This window comes from Physeter macrocephalus, chromosome 1 (assembly GCF_002837175.3).
Source record: "Physeter macrocephalus isolate SW-GA chromosome 1, ASM283717v5, whole genome shotgun sequence".
Taxonomy (NCBI): Eukaryota; Metazoa; Chordata; class Mammalia; order Artiodactyla; family Physeteridae; genus Physeter; species Physeter macrocephalus.
Window position 1 is genome coordinate 86,687,176 of NC_041214.2, and position 13,566 is coordinate 86,700,741.

The 13,566-nt window shown below is 47.9% G+C and overlaps 1 pseudogene; it reads right to left on the reverse strand.

Annotated features, from left to right (window-relative positions):
• Positions 1-1,022: 1,022 nt before the first annotated feature.
• LOC102995783 (NADH dehydrogenase [ubiquinone] flavoprotein 2, mitochondrial-like) lies at positions 1,023-6,427 on the reverse strand (annotated as a pseudogene).
• Between the last annotated feature and the right edge of the window lie 7,139 nt (positions 6,428-13,566).

A 13,566-nucleotide genomic window follows, 5' to 3' on the forward strand; every position in this document is an offset into this window, starting at 1 on the left:
GTGAGCACTGAGCCCCCCATCCTGGGCAGCAGACGGGCCTTCTCCAGGGGCAGATGAACCATGCAAGCACCTTCTCTCCCTTTGTGTTTTGAAAGAGCATCAGAGCTTCCCAGAGATAAATATATACATATATCCCCATATCCCCTCCCCTCTTGCGTCTCCCTCCCACCCTCCCTATCCCACCCCTCTAGGTGGTCACAAAGCAGGGAGTTGATCTTCCTGTGCCAGGCACCTGCTTCCCCCTAGCTATCTGTTTTACATCTGGTAGTGTATATATGTCCATGCCACTCTCTCACTTCATCCCAGCTTACCCTTCCCCCTCCCCGTGTCCTCAAGTCCACCTGCATCGGCAGGCGGACTCTCAACCACTGCGCCACCAGGGAAGCCCTACAAAGGGTTTTATTCTTTCTTCCTTCCAAGTTGTAATATACATTCAGCTGAGGAGTATATTTCCCATATCCACTGAACATTCCAACTCAAGTTACACTTCCAGTTTCTTCCCCCAATTAGTTTTTGTATACTTGCAGGGTCACGTTTTGTTTTGTACCTTCCTTCTTTAAAAATGATAAATAGTACTTCTAGAGACAACTACTCTATCCTCGTTACACCTACAGTCTGCTTGATATGTCACTTAGCAGTTGAAATTACAGTAACAATTGTGTGCTGTAAATATAAAAATGTTTAAAGAGAATACTGACAAATAAGGTTTACAGAAATATCATATTAACTTACGACTTGGCTATGGCTAAAGATGGGAACGCAAAATGTATTTGAAATTTGACAGAACTTTTACTTCACAATAACCTAATATTACTGATAAAAGTGAAGGGGCAGTTGAAAATGGGTAATATTGAAATAACTGTTAACTAGCTTATGGAATAATGTGTTCATAGTTAGCCAAAGATAGCAGACGACTAAAATGATGCTCTGAAGTTCTGACATGGCACTTACAGCTGCAAGTTGCTAGGTTACAAGCAAGGTGTACGCAGATGGAAATGAACAAATAATATAAAAAGTCTATGTAGATAGGAGATTCATATTTTATTTCTCCAGTGACATATTTACAGTTGAATATAAATTAAAGGCCTGCTTGCACACCAAAGCCAGGTCCTTTAGGTGGTTCAGTCAAAGAGGTAAGACCTCCGGCTGGCTCACATGAGAAGCGTCCACTCCTTGGCCCAGGTTTTGGGATTCTGCCAGCCTTGAGTTCATCAATAATTTTTTCAATATCCTTAGGTGTCAGATCCTCAAAGCAGTTGTCATTTGAACCATTGGTGTGTTTACACAGGCCCCTGAACATTCCACTTCTATAAGAGTGAAAAGTTTGTCTGGCGTAGTCTCTCCAACCTTGATTCCAAGCTTTTTCTGAATGGCCTCCAGTATGCTGTCGGAGTTATGAAGCATGCAAGGGAAGCACGCAAGGCATAGTAGTGCCGACCTGAACATATTTTCCAACTGGTTTTCGGTTATACATTGTATAAAAAGTTGCTACTTCATATACTCTCATTGGAGGTACTTGTAGAACTTCTGCAACCTTGTTCCTAGCAGAGATGGGCAGCCATCCATTCTGTCTTTGGGTTAAATCCAGGACTGGAAGAACAGCTGCTGCTTTATGCCCTTCTGGGTAGTGTTTTACAATTGCCTCTATCCTCTTATAGTTTTCTGGTGTGAAATCAAATGGAGTATCTGGGTTATTCTCAGGAGTATATCTGTGCACAAATAAGGCTCCTCCAGCTCCATTCTGCACAGCTGTCTTATGCAAATTCCTTACATGTCTTCCCTAAAATTTTAAGAAAGTTTAGTCAATCAAAAGCCTTATGAAATTTTAAGATCCATAATTTAAAATAATAGAATCAACTGATAGAAGTAGAATATCTTAAGAGATATGGCCTACCACGTCTTATGCAAATTCCTTACATGTCTTCTCCACTGGGCAGCGAAGCCAGCCGCGCGGGCCCAGAGCACCGCAGAGAGGAACATGGCAGGCCAAACTGCAGGCCTTCGGGCCGCGCCAGGCCTACTGTTATGTTTTTAATCCACTGTCTGAAAGACTAACTGAGCTATAATTAGACAGACCGACTCTCACAATCACCTGGCTCTTAAGAGCTGTTTGCTTCCGTTGCCCCCAGATGACTCAGGGGCGAGAAGGGAGGAGAGAGGCGCTGAGTACATTCTCCATCCTTCATCCAACAGGACTGTCTGAGTTCCTGGGCCGGTGGTGCCAGCAGGGGGCCAGACACCAAGCTGACTGGGCCCTGCACTCATGGAGGGACACTCAGGTGACTGAAAACAGTAAGGGGGGACCTAGTGCTGACGTGACATGGAAGAGGGGCCACTCGGGGTTAAATGATGAAGGAGAAAGAGTAGGCCTGGCCTAAGAGAAGGCCTGGCCTGGGAATCAGACCACAAGGGAGCAGATTCCAGTTCTGCTGCTGATTAATTCTGTGACCCTGGGGAAATTATTTCACTTCTCTAAACCTTAGTTTTTTCATTTGTTAGTGCTGACGATAGTGTGCCTCGTGAGGCTGTGATGCCGAGAAGATGAGATAACAGGTGGGAAACATCATCCAGGCTGTAGGTGCCACAGGAACCCAGGGTCTGGAGAGTAGGGAACTCACTAGAGCTTGAGGCAGTTGAGGAAGACTGAACGGAAGAAGGGGACTTTGGCAGGCAAGGAGCAGTGAGGTAACAGCACCACCTACCCAGAATGCCGGGCTCCTCCCTCAACTCTCCACCACCCTTTCACAGCGGCCCAGCTGCAGAGCACGGCGCTGTCAGGACCCACTGCCCATGGAGGCCCCCTGAAGACAGGGACCCCATCTTCGGCATCTTGGCCTCCATCCACTCATAGTGCGGGGCTTGGCGTTCATTAAATACTCAGGAACGTTTGTGGAATTCAACAGTCACTCTCTAGATTAGTTTATGAAGAAATCACAGCTCATGATTCAAGAAAACGGATTCATTTGTCTCTGTTCTACTTTCCTTTGTGATGCAGAAACAAATCAGTAATTGACATCCCATATGAGTTTTCTGAAAAAAAAAAAAAAAGTGCCAGTAGGTGAGAATCCAGCTGCCCAGGCCAGAGGGGAGCAGGCTGCTTCTTGGGCCCCTGTGGGAAGGGGGTAGATGAGAATGGGCCCCAGGCCAGTTCGGACCCGGCGGCCTGCCTGCCTTCACACTGCCCAGCCCACACGTAAATGTGAGCAAAACTGCCACTTTCCCTCCTGCACTAAAGACAATAATCACAACTACCTAGAAACTAGGAAGGGTGATGGACCCAGGAGCCTGGAGGTCAGCAAGCCCATGTGGTGACGTGGCTGCCTCCTAGAAGCTGCCCTAAACCTGGAAGGAGAATAGAAACAGGCCACAAGGTGGAGTCCTGGGGCACCTGCTGCTCTCAGAGGTGGCCCTGGGGAACAGAGGTAAGGAACCTGATGGTGACCTTAGGGAAGGACACTGTGTCCCAGGAGAGAATGTCCAGGCATGAGCTGCAGCCATCAAGAAGTCATGATGGGGAGGCCCCACCGCACACACCCCCCTCCAGCCATTTCTCTCCTTTCTTTCAGTCCATCTCCTGCATCCCGAGCTCCCAAATCCAGGGTTTCAGGCAGCTCTTACACAAGGTAGAGCAGAGCCCTCATGAGACAAGGACAGGATGGCACCATCATCCCAAACAGAGAAATCACACCATCGCCAGGGGTGGGGATGGTGAGAGGACAAAAGGTTGTTTGACCTGGAGATGGGAGGCCTCAAGGAAGTATGGTGGTAGTTTTGTGGCACTGTCAGGGCTATGAAAGAAAGGGAACTCTCATCCTCATGGCCCTGCGAGTACTTCCAATAATATCAGCGAACGCCACATAAGAAGCACCCTTTCTCCGAGTGGTTTTTAAGTGTCCGGTATTATTACACAGGCAACAGTTTTATTTCTCATAACCACCCGACATATTAAATGGAGTTATTCCCATGTTTAAATGAAGAACCAGAAGCTTAGAAAGGTTAAAAACAATAGCCCAAGGTCCCACAACCAACAAGTCTCGGAGCTGGGATCTGAATCCAGGTCTGCTTGACTTGAAAGCCCAGCATGCTCTTCCCAGTAGACCCTGATTCTGCTTGTGATGGGAGAGGAGCTCCTGGGAGGTAAGTTTTAGCTCCAGTGCTACCCACACAGGAGGCCTGGGAGCACGCAGAAGTGCCAAAGACCTTCACAGACAAAAAGCAGAGCGACAGCCTGGCCAAATGAGAATTATGAGGAAGTCCTCTATATAAAAGCGGTAATTTCACTATAATTAGAGAAATTCCTGATCGAGGGGCCATTCGGTCTGTCAGTCATTCTTCCTTGAAAGCTTACCATGTGCTATGTGTACTCTCTGGTCTTTCAAGATCATCTAAATCCTACTTAATCTGCCTGAAGCAACCTGAATACCTCCTTCCCTGGTCTGCCTGGACAGGACCTGGGCAGAGGGCCGAGCTCAAGGACATCAGATTCTCTTGAGGAGACCCAGTTCCTGCATTTGGGCAGAGCCTGGCCTTGTCTTAATATGCCCCTCAGTAAATCTGAACACTTTCCCAGACCTTTAGGGACTGGCTGGGAGTGAACTTGGGAAGGTCATGTGCAGCCTTAAGACACAGGAATTTGAGATGCTTTAATATTTTTTATAACTCCTCCTTGCTAAAGCACCTTTCAGGAAGGATTTGCTTAAGCTTGGGAAGACTTCTTTCAAGAGGGCCTTCACCACACAAGGTTAACTGATTAGGAGGGAAAGAGGCAGCAGCTCCAGCATGAAGTTGACCCCTTCACACCAATGTGAAAGGACTGACCCAGTCAGTTGTCAACTTTCAGGCTGAGGCAGGAGGACACTCCCTTCTATTCAGGGAGGCCGACAGCTCCCAGCACAGCCAGCACTAACATGCAGGCATCTGTCCAGACAGTTATCCTTTTATGTAATTGTGAAATAAGATGCCAAGTTGTAAATGTCGCTGCTGAAAAGAGGAAGATGCTTACCAGGAAGGCTGGAATTCATTAGGATGAGATTTTTTAAAGGGCCCTGTTCCTCTGGTCCTTGATATAGTCATCTCCATGGGAACTACATCCGGAGCGTTTCATACATAATGCTGAAAGACTGTTTTGAAGATGAAACAAGGTTGATATGTGGAAGTAGCAGCCACAGTGATGGCCCAGAGAAGATGCTGGTTGGAGGACAGCTGTAATGACAGCAGTAAGACCACTGAAATGTAAGGAATAAGTGAATGAGATAACTGCCCCCAAAGCAAAGAGGAGATGAAATCTATAAAGCATGGGGGAGAATGTTTGAGCAAAAGGAGGAGTAGTAGTCTACAAAACGCAAAAAAATGTCTTGCATCTCAGGCTGGTTGAATGTCCGCCATGTCAGAATCCCATGAGAAGAAAGCAAAAAAGGTAGTGGATAGAATAATCTAGGATAATGGATTTGAAAAGGGAACCTGATAATAACTGAGGCCAATATACCCATTTACGGATGGGGAAACCGAGGACCAAAGAAGCAGATGGACTTGCCAGGGATTACACAGTCCAGCTAAGTGGCCAAGCTGATCCCAGAACTCAGGTCTTCTGACTCCCTAGCCAATGGTCTCATGTTAACTAGCCCCCCTGCCACCACCCACTCCCAGCATGGACCATGAACTCCTAGGGAGCAGAAGATATTGTGTAATGGCCCAAAGGGTTGTGCACAAGACTTGCCAGGTACCCAACACAACTAGCTCATGGAGGATCCGCAAATTACCCGTGAAAATGTAAACCTGAAGATTAATAAGTAGTAGCCAAAGAAAAGAAAGACTTCCATGACCCACACAGTTTGTAGTCAACTTTTGGAAATGGGAAAATGGCTCTCCATATTCTCACATTAACCTCAGGCAGAGATTTTAAAAAAACAAACAAATCTTTACATTCCTCTAAGAACACACCTTGAGCTGTGCTAAATTCAAAGGGAGGCAGGAACCTGACTTAGCATCTCAGAGCCACCCATGGAGACTCAAGCTCGGCGCCCCGTGTGAGAGCCACAGCAACCAGCAGTCAAGTATTGTCCGCCCCGTGTCCACCATCCTCTGTTCTAGGCAGATCTGTGTATTCCCGGGAACGTGTCTGCTGCTACATTCAATCAGTTGGGTGAGGGGCATTCCGACCAGCCTCTCAGACGTAAAATCTTCTCACATATGTGTTTAAATCACAAAAACAAGAACTGAAGTATCAGTGTGTGCCTAGGTCATGTTCTCAGGTAGGGGGAAGCTTGGCTCACGTGTTAGGAAGAGACCTGTGTGTGCACCTGGTGTTTGAGGAACACACTTGTGGCTGGTCATCCTCCTCAGTTGAGTTCAACTCCCTGATGCTGGCTGCCCAGGACTCTTGGTAAATGATGGAATGCCGGAAGAGCTTCCGGCATTCCCACCTCATGGCTCAGCAGCTGGAGCTTTAAACACTGGTTTCCACGGAGAACAATAGTTTGGTAAGAGCTCAGAAAAGCTGACCTGGGCTATTTCAGGAAATGGAAGACTTGCTGCCTACAAGGTATAGAAGGTGGTTCAGGGGTCACACAGGACTGGTGAATGTGTGATCACAAAATAGGATCCACTGAAGTATGTCAACTCAAACTGGGAAAAGATGCTCAGGACCTAGGTGGGCTTTCTGGTCTAAGACATACTTCCTCTTGAGCTTCAACTCCAGGGGATAAAGTAAAAAATGTGGTGCCGTCTTCACAAGAGGAGGTTGGCTCGCCTCGTCCTCTCCTGCTCCAGTTTCAGGCTAACAACATGGTGCCACTCGGTTCTAACAAGTTGGGAAAGGAAAGACAAGATCCCAAGTGCTGACTCAAAATGCGCTTTCAAGACCTTCAAATCCCCATTACCAATCACCACCCTGACCCTGGATGGCACTGAGGAGGTTCCACTGCCCGGGTGGTTGTTTGTGGGGTTCAGAGAGCCCACCCCCGCTGCTGTGTCTGAGGCCCGAGCACCAGCCTGGCTGGGCTGTAGGGTTGAGGCCTCTGCACAAGTGCACTGCAGAAGGCAATGTCCATGGCCTTAAAACCAGCTGGGAGGTTCCCAGGTCAACATTCCCCGATGGAAACAGGCTTGAGACAGCTCATCATCAGCCTCCAATTAAACCAGCCACAAGGCATGTCATCTGACCATGGATGGAATTACAACCCAGGATGAGTAATTAAGGATACCCCCAAGCAAACAAAAGGATTTTAAAAAACCTCCTTTCCTCGCCCCTCCCTTCTCAAATCCCCAGAAACAACAGACACATCTTAACACACACAAAACAACACAAAACATAATAGGTCAGGAAATGATGAGAAGGTAAGACTCACGCAGGTGAGCACTGAGCCCCCCATCCTGGGCAGCAGACGGGTCTTCTCCAGGGGCAGATGAACCATGCAAGCACCTTCTCTCCCTTTGTGTTTTGAAAGAGCATCAGAGCTTCCCAGAGATAAATATTTATAACACATTAGAGGGCCCTCACCTCTGAACATCAGCCCAAGCTTTCCACTAACCCGGAGGGGGCTTGGGGAGGAAGGGAAATTATGACAACTCCAAGCAATGTGGGGCATCATGAGGCTGAGGACCTGGAAGCAGCTGCTTAGAAAGGGAGCTCACTTTCTCAGTGTCTGCTTGGCAAGACTGCAGCTAAATAATTATAACACATTAGAGGGCCCTCACCTCTGAACATCAGCCCAAGCTTTCCACTAACCCGGAGGGGGCTTGGGGAGGAAGGGAAATTATGACAACTCCAAGCAATGTGGGGCATCATGAGGCTGAGGACCTGGAAGCAGCTGCTTAGAAAGGGAGCTCACTTTCTCAGTGTCTGCTTGGCAAGATTGCAGCAATTTGCCACCCGCTTTATCATCATCCGGAGCTTGTTAATTGCTGCTCAGCAGCACCTCTGGCCTGCAGGACCCAAAGGGCACCTGAAAGGGGTGGAGACTTCCTCTAAGGCTAAGAGGCTCTTGACCGGGGAGGAGACAGTCCCGAAGTGCCACACCAGCCACACCAGCCCGGCATTTCCTGCTAGAGGGTTTCAGGCTGTGTGTGACAGAGGGCCCTCCACTGCACTGCACTGCACAGACCCAAGCTGTGTCCCTGAGGGGGTCCGAGGGTGGAATGCGCTGGGGCGGTTCTCACTTCCAACAGGGAACTTGGGTCACCTCCCAGCTGGGCTTCTCCCTGTTCTTCAGAACTCCTTCTCCATTCCCTTCCCCCTGCAAGGCCCAGCTGCAGGACAGCTGGCTAACTGTGGGAAGAGCTGGCACGAAGGAACACAGTGGAACATGCCAAGCGTCCAAGGGGCTCCTCCAGCCTGGTCAGCTAAACGCTCCCTCCCTCGGAGCAGGGAGAGTGTGTCTGTGCCAGGCCCCTTGCTGGGGCTTTACAACTACTGACCCAGCGCAAGAACCTCCACTCTGCTCTGCTGGATGGGTATCAGGACCCCCCATCTTCAAATGAGGAAGTTGAGGCTCAGAAAGTTTTGGCAACTCACCTAGGAAAACCTGACAAGGAAGCGTCAGAGTTGAGAGCAAGCACAGATTTGCCTCATACAGGTTTCTGAGAAACGCCTTCAGACATCTCTGAAGTCCCTTTTCAAATTCCATTATCTTTAAAAACAAGAAATGCTGCCACATCAAGAGCAAAAATACCAGACAGATGCAGAGCATCTCAGGCAGAGACTGGGTTTCCCATGGGCAGAGTGGGGGTTTCCCACATCCCACAGCCACTTCCCTCAAGGCCCCCACCCTCAAGGAACTTGAAGACTATTGGGGTACCCTTTCATTGAGCAAGGGCCAATGGAGAAGTTTCAGGAAAAAGAGGTTTCATGCCACAAAAGAAAGTCGAAAGGAAGTTCTGAAGCTCCACACTTGCTCCGAAGCCCCGCGCTTCCCTGCCTTGCAGGTCCCTGGATGGCCAGGATACAGCAGTGCTGGGGTCTGCAGGCTCAGCGCAGCCAGGAAGTCCCCCAAGCTAATCTATGCTTTCCACTTCAGCAGCCGGCCCCTCCCCTGAGGGAGGAGGGGAAGGGAAAGGAAACGGAATTCACAAGAGTGATTAATACAACCTGTTAGCAGCTCTGGTGAAAGGCTGTGGGGCCAAGAGGTTGAAATTAATGACCAGAGTCAGTTGTTTGTTTGTTTTGCATTATGCGGGCCTCTCACTGTTGTGGCCTCTCCCACCGCGGAGTGTGCTCCGGACACGCAGGCTCAGCGGCCATGGCTCACGGGCCCAGCCGCTCCGCGGCATGTGGCATCCTCCCGGACTGGGGCACGAACCCGCATACCCTGCATCGGAAGGCGGACTCTCAACCACTGCGCCACCAGGGAAGCCCCAGAGTCAGTTTTATGTATTAACTACAAAGCAAATTCTTTCTTCTGGCCCCACTCACCCCTCTCAAAATTAAGCATGGAGTGTTAGCTATGGCTCAGCTGTAACATTTTTTTACAACTATCAGCTCCTGTTTTGTGGACAAAACAAAGTATTATGAAAAGACACGGTTTTCAATTCAGCAACAGTGCAACGGGAGTCTCCTCCCTCATCCTTAGCACCTTCTGTGACCTGGTATAAATCATATCCTTTAGGATAGGACAGAATTTATTTTGAACTTGGCTGAAAAACTTTAGGAACATATATAAGAAGACAACACATAAAACACCCAGCCTCAATTTTCCTCTCACTTATATTGCCCATATGAAATTACAGCTCATGTACTTCTTTATGAAGTTCAATATGCAGGGGAAACTGAATTTTAGATTTGAAAAGCAGAACAGCAGAATATCCCACTTTCTTTCATTTCTATGGTATGGATGTCCAGGGTCCCTGCTGGCCTCTCCACAGCTTACAGCTCTCTGATGTCTGCTATAGACTTTATTTCTTGTCTCCAAACGTGTAAACTCTCCTTCCTGTTGGGGGCAGGACCACAGTGTGACTTTGTTCACCAACACTGAGTCTATGCCTGGTCTCTGCTCTTCACCAGCAGGCTTTTTTCATGGACCCCTAGGGATGGCAGCTGTAGAAAGCAGTCCTCTCTGGGCAGAATTCATAGGTATTTTCTGGAAATAGCGATACAGCAGTTACCATGGGTCTGCCCAAACGGTCAAAGCAGGACTTCGCAAATTCCTCATTCTGAGGTTTTTTACTGGAAGTATGTGGCTCTTGCTTCTAATTCCATCTGCCCTCTCTCCTTCCATCTTCCAGCCACTCTCTTCCTCTGCGCTGGCATTTGAACCTACCCCAGACCCACAGATTCCATTCAGAATTAGGGAAACTAACAAAGGTTTTGTCCCATTGCCTTGCAGTTCCTCATCCCCAAGCTCTGCCCTGACACACGCTCCTGTCCCTGGGCCTGGCCAGCAACCCCCACCTCACCCGCTTCGGTTCACTCAGACGACAATGACAATAACAGGACTGATTCCTTATAATTTAAAGCACATAGCGATGTTCAAAGTGCATTCCCAGATCACAAAACTCTTTCCCATGCTTTGGCTCATTTAATCTTTACAACAACCCTAGGGGGCAGGTGCATCTCTGTGGGTTGGGTCCAACTGCACATAGCAGAAGAACTAAAGTAACAATGGTTTAAACACACATAAGACCATAGCTAAGCCATCCAGGGATGGGATGGCTGCTTTGTGAAGTTATCAAGGGTCCAGGCTCCTTCTACCTTTTCATTCTGCTATCCTAGGTCTGGTTTCCATCCTCAAGGTCACCTCATGGTTCAAGATAGCTACTGATGCTCCAGCCAACCTGACTGCAGTCCAGGCAACAGAAAGGAGGAAGGAGGAAAGGCCCTCCCTCTTCTCTGCCCCCTGCAATAAGGCAGACCTTTTAGGCAACCTTCCTGGAAGTCCTTAACCATTCTTCTTATATCACACCAGACAAAATTTAGTCACATGGCCACACCTAGCTGCAAGGGAAGCTGTGGAATATATTCTTTTACTGGGCATAATGCTGCTCCCAAATAAATGGGATTCAGTTAAAAATGAAAAAGGAGAGAATAGAGCAGCAACTAGCAGTTCCACAGCAAGCAAGTATTCATTCCACCCACTCTACAGATGAAGAAGTAGAGGCCCAAAGAGATTAGGTTTTGCTAAGGTCACATGGTCAATAATGGCAACACAGGAACTAAGTCCACATCATCTGACCCATGTCCAGACTCTTCTTCCTTGTTCACAAAGTCCCTGTGCTGCAGTGGAGCCACTAGCGTGTTCCTGCCTGGACTCCTGTCTGCTCACCTTCCAGACCGTTGCTCAGCCCTCACCTGTTCTGTGATGGCCTACCATCACCTACCTACCCACCTACTGAGATCTGCGCCTGCCACTCCTGGATGCCATCGTGAAGGATGCCTGTCCCTCATCGCCTGCCTCTCACTTCCCTCCCTGCCTGGCTCCTTGCCCTGTGCCCCAACATGTCTCTTCAAATCTGGGCATGGTCACTAGTAAGGTGAGCCAAGCCAGTGCCAACCCAGACCCCAGCGAGCTGGAGCACACCCCACAACTCTGTGATGCCCGTGGAGTTCTGTGAGAAGGATGCCTCACTTGGGCCCTGCCCCACAAGGATGGCTGACATCTCCTAACACTGTTTCCAGTGGTGAACCTCTTGTGTGGTCGGCACCTTGTTCCATTCTGACACTGAAATCCCATTTCCTGCATGCTGCGTGGCTGTGTGCTAGAGCAGGATGCTGACCTTCAGGTCTCTGACAACAACACCTAAGCAAGCACAGGCAGTTTTGCTTTCAAGGTCCCAGCACCCTGGCCACTTCTTTCACTTCACAAAAAACAAAGGCTTCTGATTTTGCCAGCAGTTCTTCCTGGTGTGAACAACGGACCCGTCCCTCTTTCCTGGGGCTGAACTGCCCGAGTCCCTTTCACCCAGCAGACTCATCCTTCTCCAATGGGGCTTACAGCTCACCACCACCCTCAGACTCAAGGCTGTGGTGGGTCTCCTTCAGCATCCTCTCTAGCTGATACAGCGGGAGGACCTGCAAGAGAGGGATGGGCACCACCGAGATGCTTACACCAGGAGGCTAAGTGGATCAGGCAGAGAACAGCCAACTTCTCCCCAAGGGGAGAAAGCCTGCCCTCGGGCACACGCCTGACTTCTCCCTGGCACCATGGAGGAGTTGAGGAAAGAGAGGCCCCACATCATTCCTTGTGCCCAGAAATCCACATTATGGCAACTTGCAAGGAGAAAAACCAGTTTCTCCACTTTATGAACCCAGAAATACCTCTCTGAGACAGGTGAAGATCTACCCATCCCCTTACCTTTTTTTTATTATTATTTTTTTATTTTTTATTTTATTTTTATTTTTACATCTTTATTGGAGTATAATTGTTTTACAATGGTGTGCTAGTTTCTGCTTTATAACAAAGTGAATCAGCCATACACACATATTCCCATATCTCTTCCCTCTTGCGTCTCCCTCCCTCCCACCCTCCCTATCCCACCCCTCTAGGTGGTCACAAAGCACCGAGCTGATCTCCCTGTGCCATGCGGCTGCGCTATCTAATTTACATTTGGTAGTGTATATATGTCCCTGCCACTCTCTCACTTCGTCACAGCTTACCCTTCCCCCTCCCCATGTCCTCAAGTCCATGCTCTAGTAGGTCTGTGTTTTATTCCCGTCCTACCACTAATCTCTTCATGACATTTTTTTTTCTTAGATTCCATATATATGTGTTAGCATACGGTATTTGTTTTTCTCCTTCTGACTTACTTCACTCTGTATGACAGACTCCAGGTCTATCCACCTCACTACAAATAACTCAGTTTCGTTTCTTTTTATGGCTGAGTAATATTCCATTGTATATATGTGCCACATCTTCTTTATCCATTCATCTGTTGATGGACACTTAGGTTGCTTCCATGTCCTGGCTATTGTAAATAGAGCTGCAATGAACATTTTGGAACATGACTCTTTTTGAATTATGGTTTTCTCAGGGTATATGCCCAGTAGTGGGATTGCTGGGTCATATCATACGGTAGTTCTATTTATAGTTTTTTAAGGAACCTCCCTTACCTTTTGAAGCAGGAGAAAAAAATCTGTTTTTCTTTCTAAAACATTAAAAGGTTTTAGTCTTTTCAGGAGGAAAACCTGTGATGGTTTGCAAACTGACTGGGCTATGGTCAAATGGGTCTCCAGGTTTCCTGCCTCCTGAGCCAGGCCTCCTGAGAAAATGTTACATTATTTTGACTTTTATGCTACATTACAAAAAGAATAATGGAAACCATAGCAAAATGAATAGACAACCTACAGACTGGGAGAAAATATTTGCAAATGATGCTACCGACAAGGGTTTAATTTCCAAAATATGCAAACAGCTCATACAACTCAATAACAAAAAAACCACACAACCCAATAAAAAAAAGTGGGCAGAAGACCTAAATAGACATTTCTCCAAAGAAGACATACAGATGGCCAAAAGGTACATGAAACGATGCTCAACATCACTAATTATCAGAGAAATGCAAATCAAAACTACAGTGAGGTATCACCTCACACCAGTCAGAATGCCCATCATCAAAAAGTCTACAAATAACAAATGC